Raw genomic sequence first — 25,799 nt, forward strand, 5'->3', positions numbered from 1 at the left:
GTTCACACCATTCTCCTGCCTCAGCCTCCCGAGTAGCTGGGACTACAGGCGCCCACCACCACGCCCGGCTAATTTTTGTGTCTTTTTTTTTTTTTTTGAGATGGAGTCTCGCTGTCTCCCAGGCTGGAGTGCAGTGGCATGATCTTGGCTTGCTGCAAGCTCCACCTCCTGGGTTGATGCCATTCTCCTGCCTCAGCCTCCCAAGTAGCTGGGACTACAGGCGCCCACTGCCACGCTGGCTAATTTTTTTTTTTTTTTTTTTTTTGTATTTTTAGTGAAGACAGGGTTTCACCATGTTAGCCAGGATGGTCTCGATCTCCTGACTTCATGATCTGCCCACCTCAGCCTCCCAAATTGCTGGGATTACAGGCGTGAGCCACCGCGCCCGGCCCAGAATGAATTTTTAAAAGCTAGACGTGAAGCCATGTGAATAAATAAAGATCTCAGCCGGGTGCGTGGCTCACACCTGTTATCCCAGCACTTTGGGAGGCCGAGGCGGGTAGATCACCTGAGGTCAGGAGTTCAAGACCAGCCTGTCCAACATGGCAAAACCCCGTCTCTACTAAAAATACAAAAATCAGCCAGGTGTGGTGGCGTACAACTACAGTCCCAGCTACTCAGGAGCCTGAGGCAAGAAAATGTTTTGAACCTGGAAGGCAGAGGTTGCAGTCAGCTGAGATGGCGCCATTGCACTCCAGCCTGGGCGAAAGAGCAAGACTCCATCTCAAAAAAAAAAAAAAAAAAAAAAAAAGAAAGAAAGATCTCTGGTAAAGGCAAATACAGGGGCAACTGTAAAAACTAGCATTATTGCAATTTTGCTTTGTAACTCCTGTTTTTCACTTTCAATGTGATCTAAAAGACAGATGCATAAAAAATTATTAATCTAGGTTACTGAGATATGATTTACAAAGATGTAATCCATGACTTAACAGAAAAGGGAAGAGAAAGGAGTTGGATAGGAGCAGAGATTTGTATACTATGGAACTTAAGTTAGTATAAATTCAAATTAGATTATAACTGTGAGATGTTAAGTGTAATTCCCATGGTAACTGCAAAGAATATATCTTTAGAATACACACATAAGAAAATGAGGTTGCCTCCTTATGCACTAAAAAGAAATAAAAAGAAAATGAGAAGGGGCTAGGCACAGTGGCTCATGCTTGTTGTCCTAGCACAACATGCACTGGGAGGCCGAAGCAGGAGGATTGCTTGGGCTCAGGAGTTTGAAACCACCATGGGCCATATAGTGAGACTCTATCTCTACTTCAAAAAAAAAAAAAAAAAAAAGAAAGAAGGAAAATAAGAAGAGAGTCAAAACATTTTCACAACATGCCAGTGGCTAACATCTGTAATCCCAGCACTTCAGGAAGCCGATTGCTTGAGGCCAGGAGTTTGAGACTAGCCTAGGCAATACAGCAAGACCCCATCTCTATCAAAAATTTAAAAAACAAAAAAGGCAGGTGGCACATGCCTGCAGTTCCAGTTACTTGGGAAGAATGAAGTGGGAGGACTGCTTGAGTCCAGGAGTCCAAGGCTGCAGTGAGCTATGATCTCACCACTGTTCTCCAACCTGGGCAACATAGCAAGACCCTGCCTCTTAAAAAGAAAAAATAAATAAAAAATAAAAAGAGCAGGCCGGGCACAGTGGCTTATGCCTGTAATCCCAGCACTTTGGGAGGCCAAGGCAGGTGGATCACCTGAGGTCTGGAGTTCGAGACCAGCCTGACCAACATGGAGAAACCCCGTCTCTACTAAAAATACAAAATTAGCTGGGCGTGGTGGCGCATGCCTGTAAACTCAGCTACTCGGGAGGCTGAGGCAGGAGAATCGCTTGAACCCAGGAGGCGGAGGCTGCGGTGAGCCGAGATTATGCCATTGTACTCCAACCTGGGCAACAAGAACAAAACTCCGTCTCAAATAAATAAATTAATTAATTAATTAAAAAATTAAAAAAGCATGGGCCAGGCGTGATGGCTCACGCCTATAATCCCAGCACTTTGGGAGGCCAAGGTGGGCGGATCACCTAAGGTCAGGAGTTCGAGACCAGCCTGACCAACATAGAGAAACCCCATCTCTACTAAAAATACAAAATTAGCCAGGCTGTGGTGGCGCATGCCTGTAATCCCAGCTACTCAGGAGGCAGAGGCAGGAGAATGCCTGAACCCGGGAGGCGGAGGTTGCGGTGAACTGAAATCGTGCCACTGCACTCCAGCCTGAGCAACATGAGTGAAATTCCGTCTCAAAAAAAAAGTGGAGGGAGGGGGCGGAAAGTGGTTAATGCCTGTAATCCCAACACTTTGGAAGGCTAAGGCAGGTAGATTGTTTGAGCCCAGTTTGAGACCAGCCTGGGAAACATGGCAAAACCCTATCTCTACAAAAAATACAAAAATTAGACAGGCATGGTGGTGGCAACCTATAGTACCAGCTACTCAGGAGACTGGGACAGGAGGATCACTTGAGCCCAAAGTTGCAGTGAGCTGAGATTGTGCCACTGCACTATTTTGCTCACCAAAGCCTAGGCAACAGTCTCATGCTCTCAAAAAAAAAAAAAAAAAAAAAAAATTTTTTTTCACTACAAAAAAAAAAAAATCAGCTAAACATTAAAGTAGTAACAAAATGGCAAAAGTCCTTATCAGTAATTACTTTAAATGTAAATACTTTAAACTCACTAATCACAAAATATTGGCAGAATATATATACATATATATATATACACAGAGAGAGAGAGAGAGACAGAGAGAGAGAGTGAGAGAGACAGAGTTTTGCTCTTGACACCCAGGCTGGAGTGCAACGGCTCACTGCAACCACCGCCTCTCGAGTTCAAGCGATTCTCCTGCGTCAGCCTCCCAAGAAGCTGAAATTACAGGCGCCCGTCAGTACACCCAGCTAATTTTTGTATTTTTAGTACAGACGAGGTTTCACTATGTTGGCCAGGCTGGTCTCGAACTCCGAACCTCAGGTGATCCACCCGCCTCACCCTCCCAAAGGGCTGGGATTACAGGCGAGAGCCACCGCGCCCAGCCTAGGATACATTCTTTTAAAACAGGGCTGGGCTGTGCGCGGTGGCTCATGCCTGTAATCCCACCTACTTCGGAGGCTAAGGCAGGAGAATCGCTTGAATCTGGGAGGCGAAGGTTGCAGTGAGCCAAGATCATGCCACTGCACTCCAGCCTGGGCAACAAGAGCAAAACTTTGTTTCAAAAAATATATATATAAATACTATAAAGCCTAAATGCACATCAATAGAGACCCTATCTCTACAAAAAATACGAAAATTAACTGGGTGTGGTAGCAGGTGTCTGTAGTCCCAAATACTGCAGAGGTTGAGGTAGGAGGATCCCGAGGCTTGATCCCAGGAGGCAGAGGTTGCTTAAGCCAAGATCACACCACTGCACTCCAGCCTGGGCAACAGAGCGAGACTCAGTCTCAAAAAAAAAAAAAAAAAGAAAGAAAAAAAATACTATGCAACTCTAAGAATAAATAAAGTAGCCATGTTAATTGATACAGGATAAGCTATTATGTATCAAGTTTTAAAAACATGTGCAAGGCCGGGCTCGGTGGCTCATGCCTGTAATCCCAGCACTTTGGGAGGCCGAGGCAGGTGGATCACGAGGTCAGGAGATCGAGGCTATCCTGGCTAACACAGTGAAACCCCGTCTCTACTTAAAATAGAAAAAAATTAGCTGGGCGTGGCAGCGTGCACCTGCAGTCCCAGCTGCTGGGGAGGCTGAGGCAGGAGAATGGTGTAAACCTGGGAGGCGGAGCTTGCAGCGAGCTGAGATCGTGCCACTGCACTCCAGCCTGGGTGACAAAGCAAGACTCCAACTCAAAAAAAAAAAAAAAAAAAAAAAAGTGTGCAAAATATTTGTAACCTGGTAATATCTGTGCAAAACAGAAAAGAATATATACAACAAAGTTAGAGGACTGACACTTCCTAATTCCAAAACACAACACAAAGCTACAGTAGTCAAGACAGTGTGGCACTGACATAGTATAGACACACAGACCAAGGAAACAGAATTAAGCGTCTATAAATAGGCCAGACACAGTGGCTCACACCTGTAATTCCAATACTTTGGGAGGCTGAGGCAGAAGAATGGCTTGAGCCCAGAAGTTTGAGACCATCCTGGGCAAAATATTGAGACCGTGTCTCCACAAATTTTTTTTTTTTTTGAGATGGAATCTCACTCTGTCGCCCAGGCTGGAGTACAATGGTACAATCTTGGCTCACTGCAACCTCCGCCTCCCGGGTTCAAGTGATTCTCCTGCCTCAGTCTGCCAAGTAGCTGGGACTACAGGCGCGTGCCACCACGCCCAGCTAATTTTTGTATTTTTTTAGTGGAGACGGGGTTTCACCATGTTGGCCAGGGTGGTCTTGATCTCCTGACCTCGTGATCTGCCTGCCTGGTCCTCCCAAAGTGCTGGGATTACAGGTGTGAGCCACTGTGCCCGGCCTACAAATTTTTTTTTTTTTTTTTCTGAGACCTTATCTCACTCTGTCACCCAAGCTGGAGTGCAGTGGCACATTCTCGGCTCACTGTAACCACTGCCTCCCTGGCTCCAGCCATCCTCCCACCTCAGCCTCCTGAGTAGCTGGGACTACAAACGTGCATTACCATGCTTGACTAATTTTTTTGTGTATTTCTGGTAGACCTAGGGTTTCGTTATGTTGCCCAGGCTGGTCTCAAACTCCTGATTCAGGCGATTACCCTGCCTCCACCTCTCAAAGTACTGGGATTACAGGTGTGAGCCACCCCACCCGGCCTACAAAATTTTTTTTTTAATTAGTCAGGTCCAGCTAGTCGTGGTGGCTCACGCTTGTAAACCCAGCACTTTGGGAGGCTGATGCGGGCAGATCATCTGAGGTCAAGAATTCAAGACCAGGTAGGCCAACATGGTGAAACCTCGTCTAAACTAAAAATACAAAAATTAGCCAGGCGTGGTGGCACATGCCTGCAATCCCAGCTACTCAGGAGGCTGTGGCAGGAGGATCACTTGAACCCAGAAGGCAGAGGTTGCAGTGAGCTGAGATTGTGTCATGTCACTGCACTCCAGCCTGGGTGACAGAGTGAGACTGTCTCAAAAAAAAAAAAAAGAAAAAAGAAAAAGAAAAAAATAGGCCAGGTTCGGTGGCTCACACTCACACCTGTAATCCCAGCACTTTGGGAGGCCAAGGCGGGCAGATCACGAGGTCAAGAGATTGAGACCAGCCTGGCCAACGTGGTAAAATCCCGTCTCTACTCAGAATACAAAAATTAGCTGGGCGTGATGGCACACGCCTGTAGTCCCAGCTACTCAGGAGGCTGAGGGCGGAGAATCACTTGAACCTGGGAGGTGTAGTTTGCAGTGAGCCAAGATCGCTCCACTGCACTCCAACCTGGATGACAGAGCAAGACTCCACCTAAAAAAAAAAAAAATTAGCAAGGTGTGATGGCACGCCCCTATGGTCCCAGTTACTTAGGAGGCTAAAGTGGGAGGATCACTTGAGCATGGGAGTTTCAGCCTGCAGTAAGCCATGACTGCACCACTGCACTCCACCCAGGGCAAGAGAGCAAGACCCTGTCTCAAAAAAAAAGAAAAGAAAAAAAGGTAAGCTGGGCACATTGGCTCATGCCTATAATTGCAGCACTTTTTGAGGCCAAGGTCAGAGGATCACTTAAGACCAGGAGTTCAAGACCAACCTGGGCAACACGGCAAAACCCCCATCTCTACAATTTTTTGGTTTAAATGAAAGGACAACCCACAGAATGGGAGAAAATTTGTGCAAATTACATATTTGATAAGTGACTTGTATCTAAAATATATAAAAAATGATTTCAACTCAGTAACAAAAAGAAAAATAGGCCAGGCACAGTGGCTCACGCCTGTAATCCCAACACATTGGGAGGCCAAGGCAGGTGGATCACCTGAGGTCGGGAGTTCGAGACCAGCCTGACCAACATGGAGAAACCCTGTCTCTACTAAAAATGCAAAATTAGCTGGCATGGCAACATGGAGACACCCTGTCTCTACTAAAAATGCAAAATTAGCTGGCATGGGGGTGCATGCCTGTAATCCCAGCTACTGGGGAGGCTGAGGCAGGAGAATCACTTGAACCCGGGAGACAGAGGTTGCGGTGAGTCGAGATGGCACTATTGCACACCAGCCTGGGCAACAAGAGCAAAATTCCGCCTCAAAAAAAAAAAAAAAAAAGGATAAGTAACCTAATTTAAAATATAGTAAAGCGGCTGGGCACGGTGCTCATGTCTTTGATCCCAGCACTTTAGAAGGCTGAAGTGGGCAGATCACTTGAGGTCAGGTGTCTGAGACCAGCATGGCCAACATGCTGAAACCCTGTCTCTATTAAAAATACAAAAATTGGGGCCAGGCACAGTGGCTCATGCCTGTAATCCCAGCACTTTGGGAGGCCAAGGTGGGTAGATCATGAGGTCAAGAGATCTAGACCATCCTGACCAACATGGTGAAACCCCATCTCTACTAAAAATATAAAAATTAGCTGGGCATGGTGGCATGCACCTGTAGTCCCATATATTCGGGAGGCTGAGGCAAGAGAATCACTTGAACCCGGGAGGCAGAGGTTGTACTAAGCCAAGATCGTGCCACTGCATTCTAGCCTGGGTGACAGAACGAGACTCTGTCTCAGACAAAAAAATAAAAATAATAATAATAATAAGGCAGGGCATGGTGGCTCACGCCTATAACCCCAGCACTTTGGGAGGCCGAGGCAGGTGGACCACAAGATCAGGAGATCAAGACCAGCCTGACCAATATGGTGAAACCCCGTCTCTACTAAAAATACAAAAATTAGCCAGGCGTGGTGGCGGGCACCTGTAGTCCTAGCTACTTGGGAGGTTGAGGCAGGAGAATCACTTGAACCTGGGAGGTGGAGGTTGCAGTGAGCCGAGTTTGTGCCACTGCACTCCAGCCTGGGCAACAGGGCGAGACTCCATCTCAAAAAAATAGAACAAAAAAAATAGTAACAATAATAATAATAATAACTGGAGGCTGAGGCAGGAGAATCACTTGAACTTGGGAGGCAGAGGATGCAGTGAGCCAAGATCATGCCACTGCACTCCAGCCTGGGCAACAGAGTGAGACTTCATCTCAAAATAAATAAATAAATAATAAATAAATAAAATAAAATATAATAAAGGCCAGGCACAGTGGCCCTTGTCTGTAATCCCAGCACTTTGGAAAGCTAGCTCAGGAGTTCGAGACCAGCCTGGGCAACATGGCAAAACCTTGTCTCCACACACACACACACACACACAAATTAGCCAGGCGAGGTGAAACACACCTGTAGTCCCAGCTACTGAGGAGGCTGAGGTGGGAGGATTGCTTGCGCCTGGGAGGCGGAGGTTGCAGTGAGCCAAGATCACACCACTGCACTCCAGCCTGGGCAACAGAGCGTGACCCCATCTCAAAAAACAAAAACAAAAAAAAGAAATAGTAACTGCTGATTCATCCCTCATACCATCCCTGACAACTATTTTCTGTTTCTATGATTTTCACTACTCAAAGTGCCTCATATAAGTGAAATTATATGGTATTTGTCTTTTATATGACTGGCTTATTTCACTTAGCATAATATCCTCAAGGTTCATCTGTGTTGTAGCATATGTCAGAATTACCTTCCTAACACTGAATAATTTTTCAGTTATATGTACATACCACATTTTCCTTATCTATTCATCCATCAATGAATAATAGTTGGGTTGCTTCCACATTTTAGCTAATGTGAATAATGCTGTTATGAACATGGGTACAAATATCTCGTCGAGACTCTGTTTTTCTTTTTCTTTGTTTTCGATTATTTTGGATATATATCCAGAAGTAAAATTGTTAGATCATATGGTAATTCTATTTTTAATGTTTTGCCTTTCATTCTTTCTGTTTTTTTTGAAACAGTCTCCCTCTGTCACCCAGGCTGGACCGCAGCGACACGATCTCGGCTTACTGCAACCTCCGCCTCCCGGATTCAAGCAATTCTCCTGCCTCAGTCTCCCGAGTAGCTGGGATTACAGGCATGCACCACCACACCCAGCCAATTTTTGTATTTTTAGTAGAGACGGGGTTTCACTATGTTGGCCAGGCTGGTCTTGAACTCCTGACCTCAAATGATCTCGCACCTCAGCCTCCCAAAGTGCTGGGATTACAGGCCTGAGTCACCATGCCTGGCCTTGCCTTTCACTCTTGATTAATAAAAACATTCCTGACAAATGCTTTCACTCTGGTCTATCTTGCAAAGAACCAGGAATTGCACCTCTAGCAGCACAGTACCAATATCCCAGGCCATCCTTCTTAATCATGACTTTAGCTCCAAAAAACAATGAAACAGAACCAGGGGTCTTATGCTAGTAGTTTTAACTGTGGTATGCAGCAGCTTGATCCTGCTTTAAACACTCTTAATTTTTTCCCAAAGTAAATGTGGGCTACACAGGACATTCAGCTAAGAGCATCAAGGAGACACCAAGAAACAAGGGTTACTCTGACTGCCTACCCACTCCCTGGATCCACTACAAGCTTTTAAACAGTAGCAACTTTAATATGCACTCAAGAGCTGGAATTAGTGGCTGCTAGAAGCACCCTTGCCCCCCAAAATACCTCGATTTGAAAATTTTAAGTGTAGTCTGGGCCAGGGGCTCATGCCTGTAATCTCAGCACTTTAGGAGGCGGAGGCAGGCAGATCACTTGAGACCAGGAATTCAAGACCAGCCTGGCCAATATGGTGAAACTCCATTTCTATTAAAAATACACAAATTAGCTGAGCGGGGTGGTATGCGCCTGTAGTCCCAGTTACCCAGAAGGCTGAGAATAAAATAAATAAATAAATAAAAAGGCTGGGCGCGGTAGCTCAGGCCTGTAATCCCAGCACTTTGGGAGGTGGGCGGATCACGAGGTCAAGAGATCAAGACCATCCTGGCAAACACGGTGAAACCTTGTCTCCACTAAAAATACAAAAAATTGGCCGAGCGCTGTGGCTCATGCCTGTATTCCCAGCACTTTGGGAGGCCAAAGTGGTCAGATCACAAAGTCATGAGATTGAAACCATCCTGGCCAACTGTCTCTACTAAAAATACAAAAATTAGCAGGGCGTGGTGACAGGCGCCTGTAGTCCCAGCTACTCAGGAGGCTGAGGCAGGAGAATCACTTGAACCCGGGAGGCAGAGGTTGGAATGAGCTGCGATCACGTCACTGCACTCCAGCCTCGGCAACAGTGAGACTCTGTCTCAAAAAAACAAGCAAAAAAAAAAAAAAATTGTTGTCCTGAAGGATTTCCTCTCTGGGAGAATGTACTTCAGTTAAGTTTCAAATGAAGTGTTTTCTTTGATAAAGTAAGAGGGGGTAAGTAGGAGGAGGTAAGTAAAAAGAAGAATCAACAAGACCTATTCCTTTTATTTCATAATTTTTTATGATCCAGCAGAGCATTAACAAACGAAGAAGATTGAAGAATTTAAAAAGAAAAAATAAAAATAATAAATTCTTTTATAATTATGGTAAAATATTTGGGTATGACCAGGCATGGTGGCTCACACCTGCAGTCCCAGCACTTTGGGAGGCTGAGGCCAGTGGATCACGAGGTCAGAAATTTGAGACCAGCCTGGCCAATATAGTGAAACTCCGTCTCTACTAAAAATACAAAAAATTAGCCAGGCATGGTGGCAGGCACCTGTAACCCAGCTACTTGAGAGCCTGATGCAGGAGAACTGCTTGAACCCAGGAGGCAGAGGTTGCAGTGAGCCAAGATCACGCCACAGCACTCCAGCCCGGGCAACAGTGCGAGACACCATCTCGAAAAAAAAAAAAAAATTGGGGTATGTAAATAGTCTCACTCTGTTGCCCAGGCTGGAGTGCAGGGTGCAATCTCAGCTCACTGCAACCTCTACCTCCTGGGTTCAGGCAATTCTTTTTTTTTTTTCTTTTTTGAGACAGCGTCTCACGCTGCCGCCAGTCTGGAGTGCAGTGGTGCAACCTTGGCTCACTGCAACCTCCGCCTCCCAGGTTCAAGTGATCCTCCTGCCTCAGCCTCCCAAGTAGCTGGGACTAGGTGCGTGCCACCACACCCGGCTAATTTTTTGTATTTTTAGTAGAGACTAGGTTTCATCACGTTGGCCAGGATGGTCTCGATCTCTTGACCTGCCTCGGCCTCCCAAAGTGCTGGGATTACAGGCGTGAGCCACAGCGCCCGGCCTCAAGCAATTGTTGTGCCTCAGCCTCCTGAGTAGCTGGAATTACAGGCACATACCATACCCAGCTAATTTTTGTATTTTAGTAAAATCGGGGTTTCACCATGTTACCTAGGCTGGTCTCGAACTCCTGAGCACAGGCAATCTGCCCACTTCAGCCTCCTAAAGTGCTAAGATTATAGGCGTGAGCCACTGTGCCCGGCCTATTTTAACCATTTTTAAGTGTACCATTTAGCTACAGCCATCACAACAGTGCAGTAAGGACATAAAGATAGACATAAAGACCAATCAACTGAATGAAGAGACCAGAAATAAATCCTCACATACATGGTCAATTTTCTTTTTTTTTTTTTTTTGAGACAGATTCTCACATCTCGCTCTGTCACCCAGGCTGGAGGGCAGTGGCGTGATCTCAGCTCACTGCAGCCTCCACCTCCCAGTTCAAGCAATTCTCCTGCCTCAGCCTCCCGAGTAGCTGGGATTACAGCCAGGCACCACCATGCCCAGCTAATTGTGGTATTTTTAGTACAGACGGGATATTGCCGTGTTGGCAAAGCTGGTCTTGAACTTTAGTCAACTGATTTTCAACAAAGGTGTCAAGAACATCCAATGGGGAAAGTACAATCTTTTTCCCAAATGGAAAATGGTACTCTGAAAACTGAATATCCACATGCATAACAATAAAGTCGGACTCTTACACAACAAAATATACAAAAAATTAACTCAAAATAGATCAAAGACCCAAACGTAAGTGCTAAAACTATAAAATCTTAGGGGAAAAGTTTCATGACTTTCAATTGGTAATAATCTGCAGATGAGGCACAGATTTTAAAAAATGATAAATTGGACTTCATCAAAATGAAAACCTCTGTGCATCAAAAGACACTATCAACAGAGTATAAAGACAACCACAGAGAGAAAATATTTGTAAGTCAAATATCTGACAAGGAATTAATATCTAGAGTGTATAAAGGACTCCTAAAACTCAACAACAAAGACAAAAACCTAATTTTATTTTATTTTTAGAGACTGGGTCACTCTGTCACCCAGGGTGGAGTCCAGTGGTGCAATCACAGCTCACTGCACCCTCAAACACCTGGGCTCAAGAGATCCACCTACCTCAGCCTCCCGAGAAGCTGGGACTACAGGTGTGCACCTCCACACCCAGCTCAAACCCCCCCCCCTTTTTTTTTTGAGATGGAGTCTCACTCTCTCACCCAGGCTGGAGTGCAGTGGCGTAATCTCTGCTCACTGCAAGCTCCGCCTCCCAGGTTCACGCCATTCTCCTGCCTCAGCCTCCCGAGTAGCTGGGACTACAGGCGCCTGCCACTGCGCCCGGCTAATTTTTTTTTTTTTTTTTTTTTTTGTATTTTTAGTAGAGACAGGGTTTCACCGTTTTAGCCAGGATGAAAAACCCCACTTTAAAATGGTCAACAAAAGACATGAATAGATACTTCTCCAAAAGAGTATATGCAAATAGCCAATAAGGACATGAACAGATGCTCAACATCACTTATCATCAGGGAAATGCAAATCAAAAACCACAATAAGATACCACTTCACATCCACTAGGATAGCTACTATTGAAAAAAAAAAAAAAAAAAAAAAAAAAACAGAAAATAGGCCGGGTGAGGTGGCTCACACCTGTAATCCCAGCACCTTGGAAGGCCAAGGTGGACAGATCACTTGAGGTCAGGAGTTCAAGACCAGCCTGACTAATATGGTGAAACCCTGTCTCTACTAAAATACAAAAATTAGCCAGGCGTGGTGGCACACGCCTGTAATCCCAGCTACCCAGGAGGCTGAGGCACAAGAATTGCTTCAATCTGGGAGGCAGAGGTTGCAGTGAGCCGAGATCATGCCACTTCACTCCGGCCTAGGCAACAGAGTGAGACTCCGTCTCAAAAAAAAAGAAAATGCCAGGAACGGTGGCTCATGCTTATAATCCCAGTTACTTGGGAGGCTGAGGCAGGAGAATTGCTTGAACCCAGGAGGCGAAGATTGCAGTGAGCCAAGATTGTGCCACTGCACTCCAGCCTGCGTGACAGAATGAGAATCTGTCTCCAAAAAAAAAAAAGAAAGAAAGAAAATAACAAGTGTTGGCCAGGATGTAGAGGATGCAGAGAAACTGAATTGAAACCTATATTACACAGTATGCTAGGACTGCCATAACAAAATACCATGGACTTGGAGGCTTAAGCCACAGAAATTATTCTCACAGCTCTGGAGGCTGGAAGTCCAAGATCAAGGTGTCAGCAAGGTTTATTTTAGGTGAGGTCTCTCTCCTTGGCTTGCAGGTAGCCACCTTCTACCTCTGTCCTCATGTAGCCTTTTCTCTCTGTACATGCACTCCTGGTATCCAGTCCTTTTCTTATGAAGACACCAGTCCTACTGGATTAAGGTCTCGTCCTTATATCTTCTTTTTTTTTTTTTTTTTTGAGATGGAGTCTCGCTCTGTCACCCAGGCTGGAGTGCAGTGGCGCAATTTTGGCTCATTGCAAGCTCTGCCTCCAGGGTTCACACCATTCTCCTGCCTCAGCCTCCCCAGCAGCTGGGACTACAGGTGCATGCCGCCATGCCCGGTTAATGTTTTGTATTTTTAGTAGAGACGGGGTTTCACCGTGTTGGCCAGGATGGTCTTGATCTCCTGACCTTGTGATCCGCCTGCCTCAGCCTCCCAAAGTGCTGGGATTACAGGCATGAGCCACTGCACCCGGCCCCTTATGGTATCTTCTAACTTTTTAATTTCTCTGTAAAGGTCCTATTTCCAAATACAGTCACACTAGGGCTTAGGGCTTCAACACGTGAATTTTCAGGGGGACACAATTCAGTCTACAACAAAAGCTTTGTGCACTGCTAACAGAATGTAAAATGGTGCAACCAGTGTGGAAAACAGTAAGGCAGTTCCTCAAAAAATGACACATAAAGCCTGGGCAACCTAGCGAAATCCCACAGCTACAAAAAAATTAAAAAATTAGCTAGGCATGGTGGCATGCACCTGTAGTCTCAGCTACTCAAGAGGGTGAGGTGATAGGATAGCTTGAACTGAGAAGGTCAGGGCTGCAGAGAGCTGTGACTGCACCACTGCACTCCAGCCTGGACAACAGAGAAAGACCCTGTCTAAAAAAAAAAACAATTGGCCGGGCGTGGTGGCTCACGCCTGTAATCCCAGCACTTTGGGAGGCCGAGGCGGGCAGATCACAAGGTCAGGAGATGGAGACTATCCTGGCTAACACGGTGAAACCCCATCTCTACTAAAAATACAAAAAATTAGCCGGGCGTGGTGGCGGATGCCTGTAGTCCCAGCTACTCGGGAGGCTGAGGCAGGAGAATGGCGTGAACCCGGGAGGGGAAGCTTGGAGTGAGCCAAGATCACGACACTGCACTCCAGCCTGGGCGACAGAGCAAGAATCTGTCTCAAAAAAAAAAACAAATTACACATAGAATTACCATTTGCCCTGTCAATTGTCGATTCTATTTCTGAAAGTAAAGACTTGATATTTGTGGCTGGGCACGGTGGCTGACACCTGTAATTCCACCACTTTGGGAGGCTGAGGCAGGAGAATGGCGTGAACCCGGGAGGGGAAGCTTGGAGTGAGCCAAGATCGTGACACTGCACTCCAGCCTGGGCGACAGAGCAAGAATCTGTCTCAAAAAAAAAAACAAATTACACATAGAATTACCATTTGCCCTGTCAATTGTCGATTCTATTTCTGAAAGTAAAGACTTGATATTTGTGGCTGGGCGCGGTGGCTGACACCTGTAATTCCACCACTTTGGGAGGCTGAGGCAGGTTGATCACCTGAGGTCAGAAGTTCAAGACCAGCCTTGCCAACATGGCGAAACTCCTTCTCTTCTAAAAATTAAAAAATTAGCTAGGCATGGTGGCACACATCTGTAATCCCAGCTACTCAGGAGGCTGAGGCAGGAGAATCCGTTGAACCCAGGAGGCAGAGGTTGCAGTGAGCCAAGATCGCGCCACTGCACTCCAGCCTGGGCAACAAGAGCGACACTTTGTCTCAAAAAAAAAAAAAAAAAAAAAAAAAAAAAAATTTGTACACCAATATTCACAGCACCATTATATTCACAAGAGCAAAAAGGTGGAAACAACCCAAATGTCCACCAATAGATAAATGGATAAACAAAATGTGGTATATACGTATAATGGAATATTACTCAGCCTTAAAAAGGAATAAAATTCTGATACATACTACAAGATGGATGAATCCTGAAGATATTATGCTAAGTAAAATAAGCCACACACAAAAGAACAAATATTATATGAATCCACTTACATGAGACACCTAGAGTAGTCAAATTCATAGAGACAGCAGAATGGTGATTGTCAGGGGAGGAGAAAATAGGGAGTTACTGTTCAATGGGTACAGAAACTCAGTTTGGGAAGATGAAAAAAGTTCTGAAGCTGGATTTTTATTATGGTTGCACAAAAAGAAGAACGTACTTACTACTACTGAATAGTACACTTAAAAATGGTTAAAAAGGCACAAACAAGCAAAAACCAAGAAAACACAATGAGATACCACTTCACACCCATTAGGGTGGCTATTACCAAAACAAACAAATAAAAAACCACATATACACACACAAATTTACCGAAAAAGGAAAAACAGAAAATAAGTGTTGGGGAGGATGTGGAAAAATTGGAACCCTTGTGTATTACTGGTGGGAATGTAAAATGATGTAGCCATTGAGGAAAACAGTATGGTGGGTCCTCAAAAAGCTAAACATATAATAACCAAGTATCAACTGGGTGCAGTGGCTCATGCCTGTAATCCCAGTACCTTGAGAGGCCAAGGAGGGAAAATGGCTTGAGGCCAGGAGTTCGAGACCAGCATGGGCAACATAGGGAGACCTTGTCTCTACAAAAAAATAAAAATAAAAAAATTATGGGCCAGATGTGGTGGCTCATGCCTGTAATGCCAGCACTTTGGGAGGCCAAGGCAGGGGGATCACTTGAACTCAGGAGTTCGAGACCAGCCTAGACAACAAGGCAAGACTTCATCAGAAAAAATAAAAATTAAACAAAAAAATTAGCTGGTTGTGGCAGCCCATGCCTGTAGTCCCAGCTACTCAGGTAGCTGAGGCGGATGACTGCTTGTGCCCAAGAGTTCGAGGCTGCAGTGAGCCATGACTGTGCCACTGAACTCCAGCCTGGGCAACAGAGCAAGACCCTGTCTCAAAAAAAAATTAAATAAAATAATTAATAATAATTACCATATAGCAATTTCCCTTCTGGGTATATACCCAAAAGAATTCAAAGCAGGGACTCAAAGAGATATTTGTACACCAATGATTACAGCATCATTATTTACAATAGTCAAAAGGTAGAAACAACCCAAGTGTCTACTACAAATGAATTAATAAAATGTGGCATACACACACAATGGATTAAGCCTTAAAAAGGAATGAAATTCTGATACACACTACAACATGGATCAACCTTGAAACCACTGGCCGGGCGCGGTGGCTCACGCTTGTAATCCCAGCACTTTGGGAGGCCGAGGCGGGCGGATCACGAGGTCAGGAGATCGAGACCACGGTGAAACTCCGTCTCTACTAAAAATACAAAAAATTAGCCGGGCGTGGTGGCGGGGCGCCTGTAGTCCCAGCTACTCGGAGAGGCTGAGGCGGGAGAATGGCGTGAACCTGGGAGGCGGAGCTTGCAGTGAGCCGAGATTGCGCCACTGCACTCCAGCCTGGGTGACAGAGTGAGACTCCGTCTCAAAAAAAAAAAAAAGAAACCAATACACTAAGTGAAATAAACCAGACACAAAAAAGGACAATACTGTATGATTTAGTATTTGCAGTACCTAGAACAAGCACACTCAGAGAGAGACACAAAGTAGATTAGAGATTAAGAGGAGGAGGAAATGGGAAGTTAACTTGTTTAATGGTTACAGTTTCTTTTTTTCTTTTTTTTGAGATGGAGTCTGGCTCTGTAGCCCAGGCTGGAGTGCAATGGCATGACCTCAGCTCACTGCAACCTCTGCCTCCTTAGTAGCTGGGGTTACAAGTGCATGCCACCATGCATGGCTAATTTTTGTATTTTTAGTAGAGACGGGGTTTCACCACGTTGGCCAGACTGTTCTTGAACTCCTGACCTCAAGTGATCTGCCCACCTTGACCTCCCAAAGTGCTGGGATTACAGGCGTGAGCCACCATGCCCTCCCTGGTTACAGAGTTTCTGTTTGAGATACTAAAGTTTCAGAAATAGTGGTGTTGCTTGTACTACATTGTGAATGTAATTAATACCATTGAATTGTTTTTTTTTTTTTTTTTTTTTGAGACAGAGTCTTGCTCTGTTGCCCAGGCTGGACTGCAATCTCGGCTCACTGCAAGCTCCGCCTCCCAGGTTCACACCATTCTCCTGCCTCAGCCTCCTGAGTAGCTGGGACTACAGGTGCCCACCACCACGCCCGGCTAATTTTTTGTATTTTTAGTAGAGACGGGGTTTCACCGTGTTAGCCAGGATGGTCTTGATCTCCTGACCTCGTGATCCACCCGCTTCAGCCTCCCAAAGTGCTGGGATTACAGGCGTGAGCCACCGCGCCCGGCTGAATTGTATACTTAACAATGGTTTAAAGGGCAAATTTTGTTAAAATACATAAAAATATATACTTACCACAATTTGTTTAGTTGATTTTTTTTTTTTTTTTTTTGAGACAGAGTCTTGCTCTGTGGCCCAGGTTGGAGTGCAGTGGCACTATCTCCCCTTACTACAACCTCTACTTCCCGGGCTCAAGCAATTTTTCCATCTCAGCCTCCTGAGTAGTTAGGGCTAACAGGAGCATGCCACCATGCCTGGCTAATTTTTTTTGTATTTTTTGTAGAGACAGGGTTTTGCGATGTTGCCCAGGCTCACTATTTGTTTTAGAAATAGTATAATAGGGCCGGGCACGGTGGCTCATGCCTGTAAGCCCAGCACTTTGGGAGGCCAAGGCAGGTGGATCACCTGAGGTCAGTAGTTCAAGACCAGCCTGGCTAACAGAGCGAAACTCCGCCTCTACTAAAAAAATACAAAAAAATTAGCTGGGCGTAAGGCAAAACGCTGCCTCTACTATATTGGTTTTTGTTGAGTTTTGTGGGGTTTTTTTTTTTTTTTTTTTTTTTGAGACAGAGTTTCACTCTTGTGGCCCAGGCTGGAGTGCAATGGAGCAATCTCAGCTCACCGCAACCTCCGCCTCCCGGGTTCAAGCGATTCTCCTGCCTTAGCCTCCCAAGTAGCTGGGATTACAGGCATGTGCCACCATGCCCGGCTAATTTTGTACTTTTAGTAGAGACAGGGTTTCTCCATATTAGTCAGGATGGTCTCGAACTCCCCACCTCAGCCTCCCAAAGTGCTGGGATTACAGGTGTCAGCCACCGTGCCTGGCCCTGGCTATCTTATTTTTTGTGGAGTCGGGGTCTCGCCATGTGCCCACGCTGGTCTCCAACTCCTGGGCTCAAGCAGTCCTCCCACCTCAGCCTCCCAAAGTGCTGGGATTACAGGCGTGAGCCACCACGCTCGGCCTGGTAATAGAATTCTATAAGGAAAGGTGCTACAACTATCCAGAGAGACCTGGGACCTGTCCTGCAGGTTAGGTATCTAGTTAGGTGCTAGTTTCTGAGACAAGGTTCAAATTCAACTTTCGTGTTTCACCAAAATGGTAACATATTTAGTTACTTTCTTCACTGCCAGTCCTACCATCACGCACCAGTTCTTGACACCTCTCGTTACAGACCTCACAAATTCAGTAATGGTGACATATTTAAATCATTCACACTGGTGGCATTTCTCAATAGATAGGTGGAAACTAGCAAGCCGAGGGCACAATCCAGGGTTCAGAAAATGAACCAGGTGACCATGTCTGCATGTTTACTGAACTCCTTCACTTAAATCCGGCTATTCTGACCTTCACAAGCAAACCTGGAATATGCAAAAAATACAATTATGCTCACTGTTTATGTACCCTACAAAACAGGGCCCTTCCTTTAGAGAAAAAAAAAAAAAAAAAGGCATTCCCAAAGTTGAACCCATTAGCCTAACGTCAATTCTAAAGTAAAGAGAAAAACACCTATTTACACCGCTAATGGAATCTAAACCGTGAATACGAGAAAACATAATTCTCCTTCATTGCCTAACGGGCGTAGAACCCACCAGACCACTCCCCCGCCTCCAGGTTCTACCGCGCCGACGACCGGGCTCGGAGCTCTTGTGCCCTCCGGTCCGGCGGAGCCTCCCTTGTGTCTGTCCAAGTCTGAGAACGAGACTACGTGCTAAGCATAAGAGCTCCCTTCCTAGTGATGCCTCAGAAATGGATCTGAAACAGGAAAACCGCAAGAAGAAAGAGCCCGCTTACAGCTCCGAAGACTAGGAGCACAGAGCCGCAACCACGCGCCAGCCCCAGCCTCACAGCTGGCCGCTCCGCGGCGGGACCGGTAATCTACCGCCGCGCCGGGCCCCGCCCCGGGCCCGCGACGGTTCCGGGGCGTTCCTGCCACGGGCGGCGCCTCCCTCACCTCACCGTTGCTTGGTCTTCTTCCCAAGCGAGGCCGCAGCCGCCCCGCGACACTGAAGCCACAGCTCTCAGGCTGCGCGGGCCTACGACGTCTAGAGCGGGCCTGTCTGCTGGCTATTCCCTGGCAGGCTCTGGCACGCCCTCCCTCCAGTCCCTGGCCCTTACCTAGGCGGCGAAGCCTCCACGGCCCGCTCCTCCTTCTCCTCAGCCTCCGCCACCGACCCAGCGCCGCGGAGACCGGAACTTCCTCCGCGCGGGGCCACTGCAACCACAAAGGCGCCGCGCCGCGCCGCGGCCTTCAGCGCTCGGCCCGCCGGGAGATGAAGTACAGCTGTCGGTCCCGCAGACTCTTACTCCCGCCGTGCCCCGCGCGCAAGAGGCTTGCCTTCTAGGGTGGGGCGTAGGAGCACGCTGTCCATCGCCATCCAATAAGAAGGCGCGCTTACCCGCCCTACTCCGCGGGACCTGCTGGGGGTTGTGGTTTGGCCTCCGCCCTGTGACACCGGGTCGTCTTGTGCTTTCCTCTCAGTTGATGGAGGCTTACAGTTTTTTGGTGGCTTGACTTTCCTGAGGTTTGCTCCCTGCCAGCAGCTCGGGTACGGCCCTGGCCTGCCTAGCTCGAGGTCTCCTTATTGTCCGTTAGTGTGAGAGAAATGGAAGGGAGCTTCTTCGGGAGTAAGCTTAAGCCATCTCCAGCTGATTGGCGGGGCACGGTGGCTCACGCCTGTAATCCCAGCACTTTGGTAGGCCGAGGCAGGTGGACCACCTGAGGTCAGGAGTTCTAGACCAGCCTGGCCAACATGATGAAACCCCATCTCTACTAAAAATACAAAAATTACCCGGGCTTGGTGGCAGGCGCCTGTAATCCCAGCTACTCAGGAGGCTGAGGCAGGAGAATCACTTAAACCCGGGAGGCAGAGGTTGCAGTGAGCCGAGACTGCCACTGCACTCCAGCCTGGACAATAGAGCAAGACTCCGTCTCAGACAAGAAAGAAAGAAAGAGGCTGGGCGCAGTGGCTCATGCTTGTAATCCTAGCACTTTGGGAGGCCGAGGCAGGTGGATCACAAGGTCAGGAGTTCAAGACCAGCCTGGCCAAGATGGTGACACCCCATCGCTACTAAAAATACAAAAAGTAGCCGGGCGTGATGGCGCATGCCTGTAATCCCAGCTACTCAGTAGGCTGAGGCAGAGAATTGCTTGAACCCGGGAAGCGAAGGTTGCAGTGAGCCGAGATCGCGCCACTGCACTCTTGCCTGCCAACAGCGCAAGACTCCGTCTCAAAAAAAAAAAAGAAAGAAGTTGGGTGCAGTGGCTCACGCCTGTAATCCCAGCACTGTGGGAGGCCGAGGCGGGCGGATCACGAGGTCAGGAGATCAAGACCATCCCGGCTAACATGATGAAACCCTGTCTCTACTAAAAATACAAAAAATTAGCCAGGCACGGTGGCAGGCGCCTGTAGTCCCAGCTACTTGGGAGGCTGAGGCAGGAGAATGGCGTGAACCCGGGAGGCGGAGCTTGCAGTGAGCCGAGATAGCGCCACTGCACTGCAGCCTTGGCGCTGGGCGACAGAGCGAGACTCGGTCTCAAAAAAAACAACAACAATTACCCGGGTTTGGTGGCAGGCACCTGTAATCCCAGCTACACGGGAGGCTGAGGCAGGAGAATCACTTAAATCCGGGAGGCAGAGATTGCATTGAGCTGAGACTGTGCCACTGCACTCCAGCCTGGACAATAGAGCAAGACTCCATCTCAGAAAAAAGGAAAGAAAGAGGCCGGGTGCAGTGCCTCACGCTTGTAATCCTAGCACTTTGGGAGGCCGAGGCGGATGGATCACGAGGTCAGGAGTTCAAGACCAGTCTGGCCAAGATGGTGAAACCCCGTCTCTACTAAAAATACAAAAATTAGCCGGGCGTGGTGGCGCATGCCTGTAATCTCAGCTACTCAGGAGGCTGAGGCAGAGAATTGCTTCAACCCGGGAGGCGGAGGTTGCCGTGAGCCGAGATGGCGCCACTGCACTCCATCCTCACAACAAAGCAAGACTCCGTCTCGAAAAAGAAAGAAAGAGGCTGGGCGCAGTGGCTCACGCCTGTAATCCCAGCACTTTGGGATCTGCCGGAGGCGGGCGGATCATGAGGTCAGGAGATCGAGACTATCCTGGCTAACACGATGAAACCCTGTCTCTACTAAAAATACAAAAAATTAGCCGAGCGTGGCGCAGGCACCTGTAGTCCCAGCTACTCAGGAGGCTGAGGCAGGAGAGTGGCATGAACCCGGGAGGCGGAGCTTGCAGTGAGCCGAGATTGCGCCACTGCACACCAGCCTGGGAGACAGAGCAAGACTCCGTCTCAAAAAAAAAAAAAAAAAATGAAAGAAAGAAAAGGGGCTGATGGCCGTGCACCCACAGAAGGCCCTGGCTCCTGGCCCTCCCAGCCCTTCTACCTGAAACCTGACAATAGGTACAACAGAAAAACTTGGATTAGAGAATCAATATGTCACAGAGGCTCATCCCCTTTTCCTTTATCTCCCTGCATTTGCCCATAATCTATTCTTTTTCTTTCTTTCTTTTTTTTAGAGACAAGGTCTCACTATGTTGCCCAGGCTGGTCTCGAACTCCTGAACTCAAGCAATTTCCTTCCCCTCCGCTCAGCCCCTTTTCCTTCTGATGAGTTTCCACATTGCTCAAGAATAGCAAACAGGCCATCGTGGTGGCTCACGCCTGTAATCCCAGCATTTTGGGAGGCCAAAGTGGGCAGATCACCTGAGGTCACGAGTTCAAGACCAGCCTGACCACCATGGTGAAACCTCGTCTCTACTAAAAATACAAAAATTAGCCGGGCACGATGGCAGGCGCCTGTAATCCCCAGCTGGTCGGGTGGCTGAGGCAGGATAATCGCTTGAACCCGGGAGGTTTAGATTGCAGTGAGGTGAGATCATGCCAGTGCACTCTAGCCTGTGGGACAGAGCAAGACTCCATCTCAAAAACAAACAAACAAACAAAAAAAAAACTTCATCTGTGTTAAAGGTTCAACCCATAAAGGAAAAGCCACCCAGCTTCCACAGGTCTTGCTAGCTCTTGGGCAATAAATCTGGCCAAGACTGACTTGTGCAAGGTCACAGAGCAGCTGGAAGGAAACTGCGAGTCAGCAATCTAGCAGAAAACGGGGCAACACAACTTGGTTTGCAGCTCGTTTCCAGCATCTTCAAGCTAATGTTCTTCCAACTGCCAGCTCGAAGTTCTTAGGTGTATTGTCTACATTGTTGAAAGACTTGCTAGTCTTGGCCATCTGGTGTTCCTGTCAGTGGGCCCTTAGGGAAGGTAACCTGATTTTATAGCCTAAATTCAACATTATGGGATCAAAAAAGTCTGCTGCAAGAAAAGCCCATTAAACATTCAAAAACAAAGCACACTTAGGCCGGGAACGGAGGCTCATGCCTGTAATCCCAGCACTTTGGGATGCTAAGGTGGGTGGATCATGAAGTAACAAGTACAAGACCAGCCTGGCCAACATGGTGAAACCCCATCTCTACTAAAAATACAAAAATTAGCCAGGCATGGTGGCGCACACCTGTAATCCCAGCTACTCGAGAGGCTGAGGCAGGAGAATCACTTGAACCCAGGAGGCAGAGGTTGCAGTGAGCCAAGATCGTGCCATTGCACTCCAGCTCTGGGCAATTGAGCGAGACTCTGTCTCAAAGGCTGGGTGTGGTGGCTCACGCCTGTAATCCCAGAGTTTGGGAGGCCGAGGCAGGCAGATCACGAGGTCAAGAGATCAAGACCATTCTGGCCAACATGGTGAAACCCCGTCTCTACTAAAAATACAAAAATTAGCTGGGCTTGGTGGCGTGCATCTGTGGTCCCAGCTACTTGGGAGGCTGAGGCAGGAGAATTGCTTGAATCCTGGAGGCAAAGGTTGTAGTGAGCTGAGATTGTGCCACTGCACTCGTGCCTGGTGACAGAGACTCCATCTGGAAAAAAAAGATACACAATCTCTCTGGTGGTGGTAATGCTATGGAGAAAAATAAGGGAGGGAAGGAGAGTGACGAATTCTGGGGGGAAGTTGTAACTTTAGAGCAGTGAGGGAAGGCCTTACTGAGCTCTTGGAATAAAGACCCAAAGAAGATGAGAACCAAGCTATTGGGATACCTGGGGAAAGAATGTTCTGGACAGAAAGAACAGCAAGGCCAAAGGCCCTGAGGTGTGAGCATGACTGGAATTTGTAAGGCTCATTAAGGAGTCTGGAACAGAATTGTTTTTGGAGAAGTGTGATGAGGTCAGAAAGGTGTGGAGGTTGCAGTACAGTGGCACGATCATAGCTCATTACAGCCTCAAACTCCTGGGTTCAAACAATGTGGTTGGATTATTGCAGCAGCCTCCCAACTAGCTGTTCTGCTTCTTCCCTTTCCCACCTTCAGTCTGTTTTCCACACAGCAATCAGAGGAATCCTGTTAACATGGAAGTCAGGTTATGATATCTCTCTGTTCAGAGCCCTCTATCAACTTTCCATCTCCCTCCTTACAGAAACCAAATTCAGCAGCCTACAAGACTTGAGAGGAGCCACAATCATGCCACTGTATTTCAGCCTGAGCAACAGAGCAAGACCCCATCTCAAGGGAAAAAAAAAATCCAACCACAGAAGGATGGTGCTTGCAGCAGTGTGGCCACAGTAGAAACAGGAGACAGACCTGTTGGACTGTAATGAAGGAAGACAGGGAAGAATTTAGGAGGAACAGTTTTGGTAGGAAGAGCAGGGGCTCAGTTTTGGGTAGGTAGAGTTTTCTGATAACCAGTAGACAAGTGAGATGTGGAGCTGGAAGTCAGTTCCATCAGTCTGGAGTTCAGGATAAAGATCAGGACTAGAGATGCAAATCTGGGAGGTATCAGCATGTTGCTAATATCTAAAGCCACAGGCCTGGATGAGATAACCAAGGGAGTAAAGGAGTAAGCAGAGATGGGAAAGCAAAGTTTAAGCCTTGAACACCTAGGCACACCAGTGCTAACAGGTTTCAGGGAAGAGGAGGAACAGAACTATGGGTATTTTGGCCAGGTGCGGTGGCTCATGCCTGTAATCCCAGCAATTTGGGAGGCCAAGGTGGGTGGATCACCTGAATTCAGGAGTTTGAGACCAGTCTAGCCAACATGGAGAAACCTCACCTCTAATAATAATGCAAAAATTAGCTGGGCATGGTGGCAGGCACCTGTAATCCCAGCTACTCAGGAGGCTGAGGCAGGAAAATCGCTTGAACCTGGGAGGTGATGGATGCAGTAAGCCGAGATCATGCCACTGCACTCTAGCCTGCGCAACAGAGTAAGACTGTCTCAAAAAAAAAAAAAAAAAAAGGATTATGGGTATTTTGACTTTCCTTCTCAAACTAGGCCTTTATTGATGGTTCATTCACTTATCAGATAATACTTTATCCTCTTAAGAGGTATACAATATTAAGGAACTAATTATTATTGGTTTAGGCCCAATCTCCTTGGGTAATAATAATTGCTACACTTCATCAAATCACGTGCCTGGCATGGTGCTGGCACTTCATCTATGATTTCATTTAATCCTCGTAATAACTATATGACATTATCCCCCTTTTTTTGAGATGGAGTCTCGCTCTGCGGCCAGGCTGGAGTGCAGTGGCACAATCTCGGCTCACTGTGAACTCCGCCTCCCTGGATCAAGGGATTCTTCCACCTCAGCCTCCCGAGTAGCTGGGACAATAGGCATGTGCCACCACACCCAGCTAATTTTTGTATTTTCAGTAGAGACATGGTTTCACCATGTTGGCCAGGATGGTCTCAATCTCTTGACCTCATGACCACCCGCCTCAGCCTCCCAAAGTGCTGGATTACAGGCATGAGCCACTAGCCTGGCTGATATTATCCTCTTTTATAGTTTTGTTTTGTTTTGTTTTGTTTTGAGACGGAGTCTTGCTCTTTCACCCAGGCTGAAGTGCAGTGGCACGATCTCGGCTCACTGCAACCTCCACCTCCGCCTCCACCTCCAGGGTTCAAGCGATTCTCCTGCCTCAGCCTCCTGAGTAGCTGAGATTACAGGCTCACACCACCCTCAGCTAATTTTTTGGTAGTTTTAGTAGAGACGGGGTTTCAGCATCTTGGCCAGGCTGGTCCCGAACTCCTGACCTCAGGTGATCCACCCACCTCGGCTTCCTAAAGTGCTGGGATTACAGGCGTGAGCCACCGCTCCCAGCCTCCCCTTTTATAGTTAAGGAAACCAGAGCCCAGAAAGGCTAAGTAACTTGCCACAGCTGAAAAGTAAAGGCTGAAGAAATGTAACAATTAGACGTCTTGTTCTTCCCCATATTTCTTCTCTTTTCTAGCTTTAGTGAAGATGTCAGAACCTGAGGTGCTGCAAGGTTATAGCTCAAGTGTATCCTTGCTGGGTGTGTAGTCTTAATTACTCAGGAGACTGATGTGGGAGGATGGCTTGGGCCCAGTAGTTCCTGGCCAGTCTGGGCAACATATTGAGACTCTGCCTCAATATAAAAATAAAAACAGTCCAGGCACAGTGGCTCACACCTGTAATCCCAACACTTTGGGAGGCCAAGATAGGAGGATTGCTTGAGCCCAGGAGTTCCAGACCAGCCTGGGCAACATAAGGAGACGCCATTTCTACAAAAAAATTAAAACTTGCCCAATGTAGTGGCACACACTTGTGGTCCCAGCCACTTGGGAGGCTGAAGTGGGAGGATCACTTAGGCCCAGGAGGTCAAGGCTGCAGTGAGCCACTGCACTACAGCCTGGGTGACAGATTAAGACCCTGACTCAAAAAACAAACAAACAAGGCCAGGCATGGTGGCTCATGTCTGTAATCCTAGCACTTTGGGAGGCCGAGGTGCGTGGATTGCCTGAGGTCGGGAGTTCCAGACCAGCCTAACCAACATGGAGAAACCCCATCTCTACTAAAAATACAAAATTAGCTGGGCGTGGTGGCACATGCCTGTAATCCCAGCTACTTGGGAGGCTAAGGCAGGAAAAATCGCTTGAACCCGGGAGGAGGAGGTTGCGGTGAGCCAAGATTGCACCATTGCACTTCAGCCTGGGCAACAAGAGCGAAACACCATCTCAAAAAAAAAAAA

General features: G+C 47.3%; 1 protein-coding gene across 7 annotated transcripts in view; it reads right to left on the bottom strand.

Moving 5' to 3' along the window:
- The window catches only part of RBM6 (RNA binding motif protein 6), a 139,955-nt gene extending 120,860 nt beyond the window's left edge, over window positions 1-19,095 (bottom strand). For 5 of the 7 annotated variants that reach the window (XM_030811746.1, XM_030811743.1, XM_030811745.1 and 2 more), the window contains exon 1: window positions 18,872-19,026. The gene's annotated coding sequence lies outside the window, so the exon portion shown is untranslated. Of the gene's footprint in view, window positions 1-18,871 lie in introns of all 7 variants that reach the window. The other 2 variants (XM_030811747.1, XM_030811739.1) reach the window with 2 other exon arrangements.
- Window positions 19,096-25,799: the final 6,704 nt, after the last annotated feature.

The sequence above is a fragment of the Nomascus leucogenys genome, chromosome 4 (assembly GCF_006542625.1).
Source record: "Nomascus leucogenys isolate Asia chromosome 4, Asia_NLE_v1, whole genome shotgun sequence".
Classification (NCBI taxonomy): Eukaryota; Metazoa; Chordata; class Mammalia; order Primates; family Hylobatidae; genus Nomascus; species Nomascus leucogenys.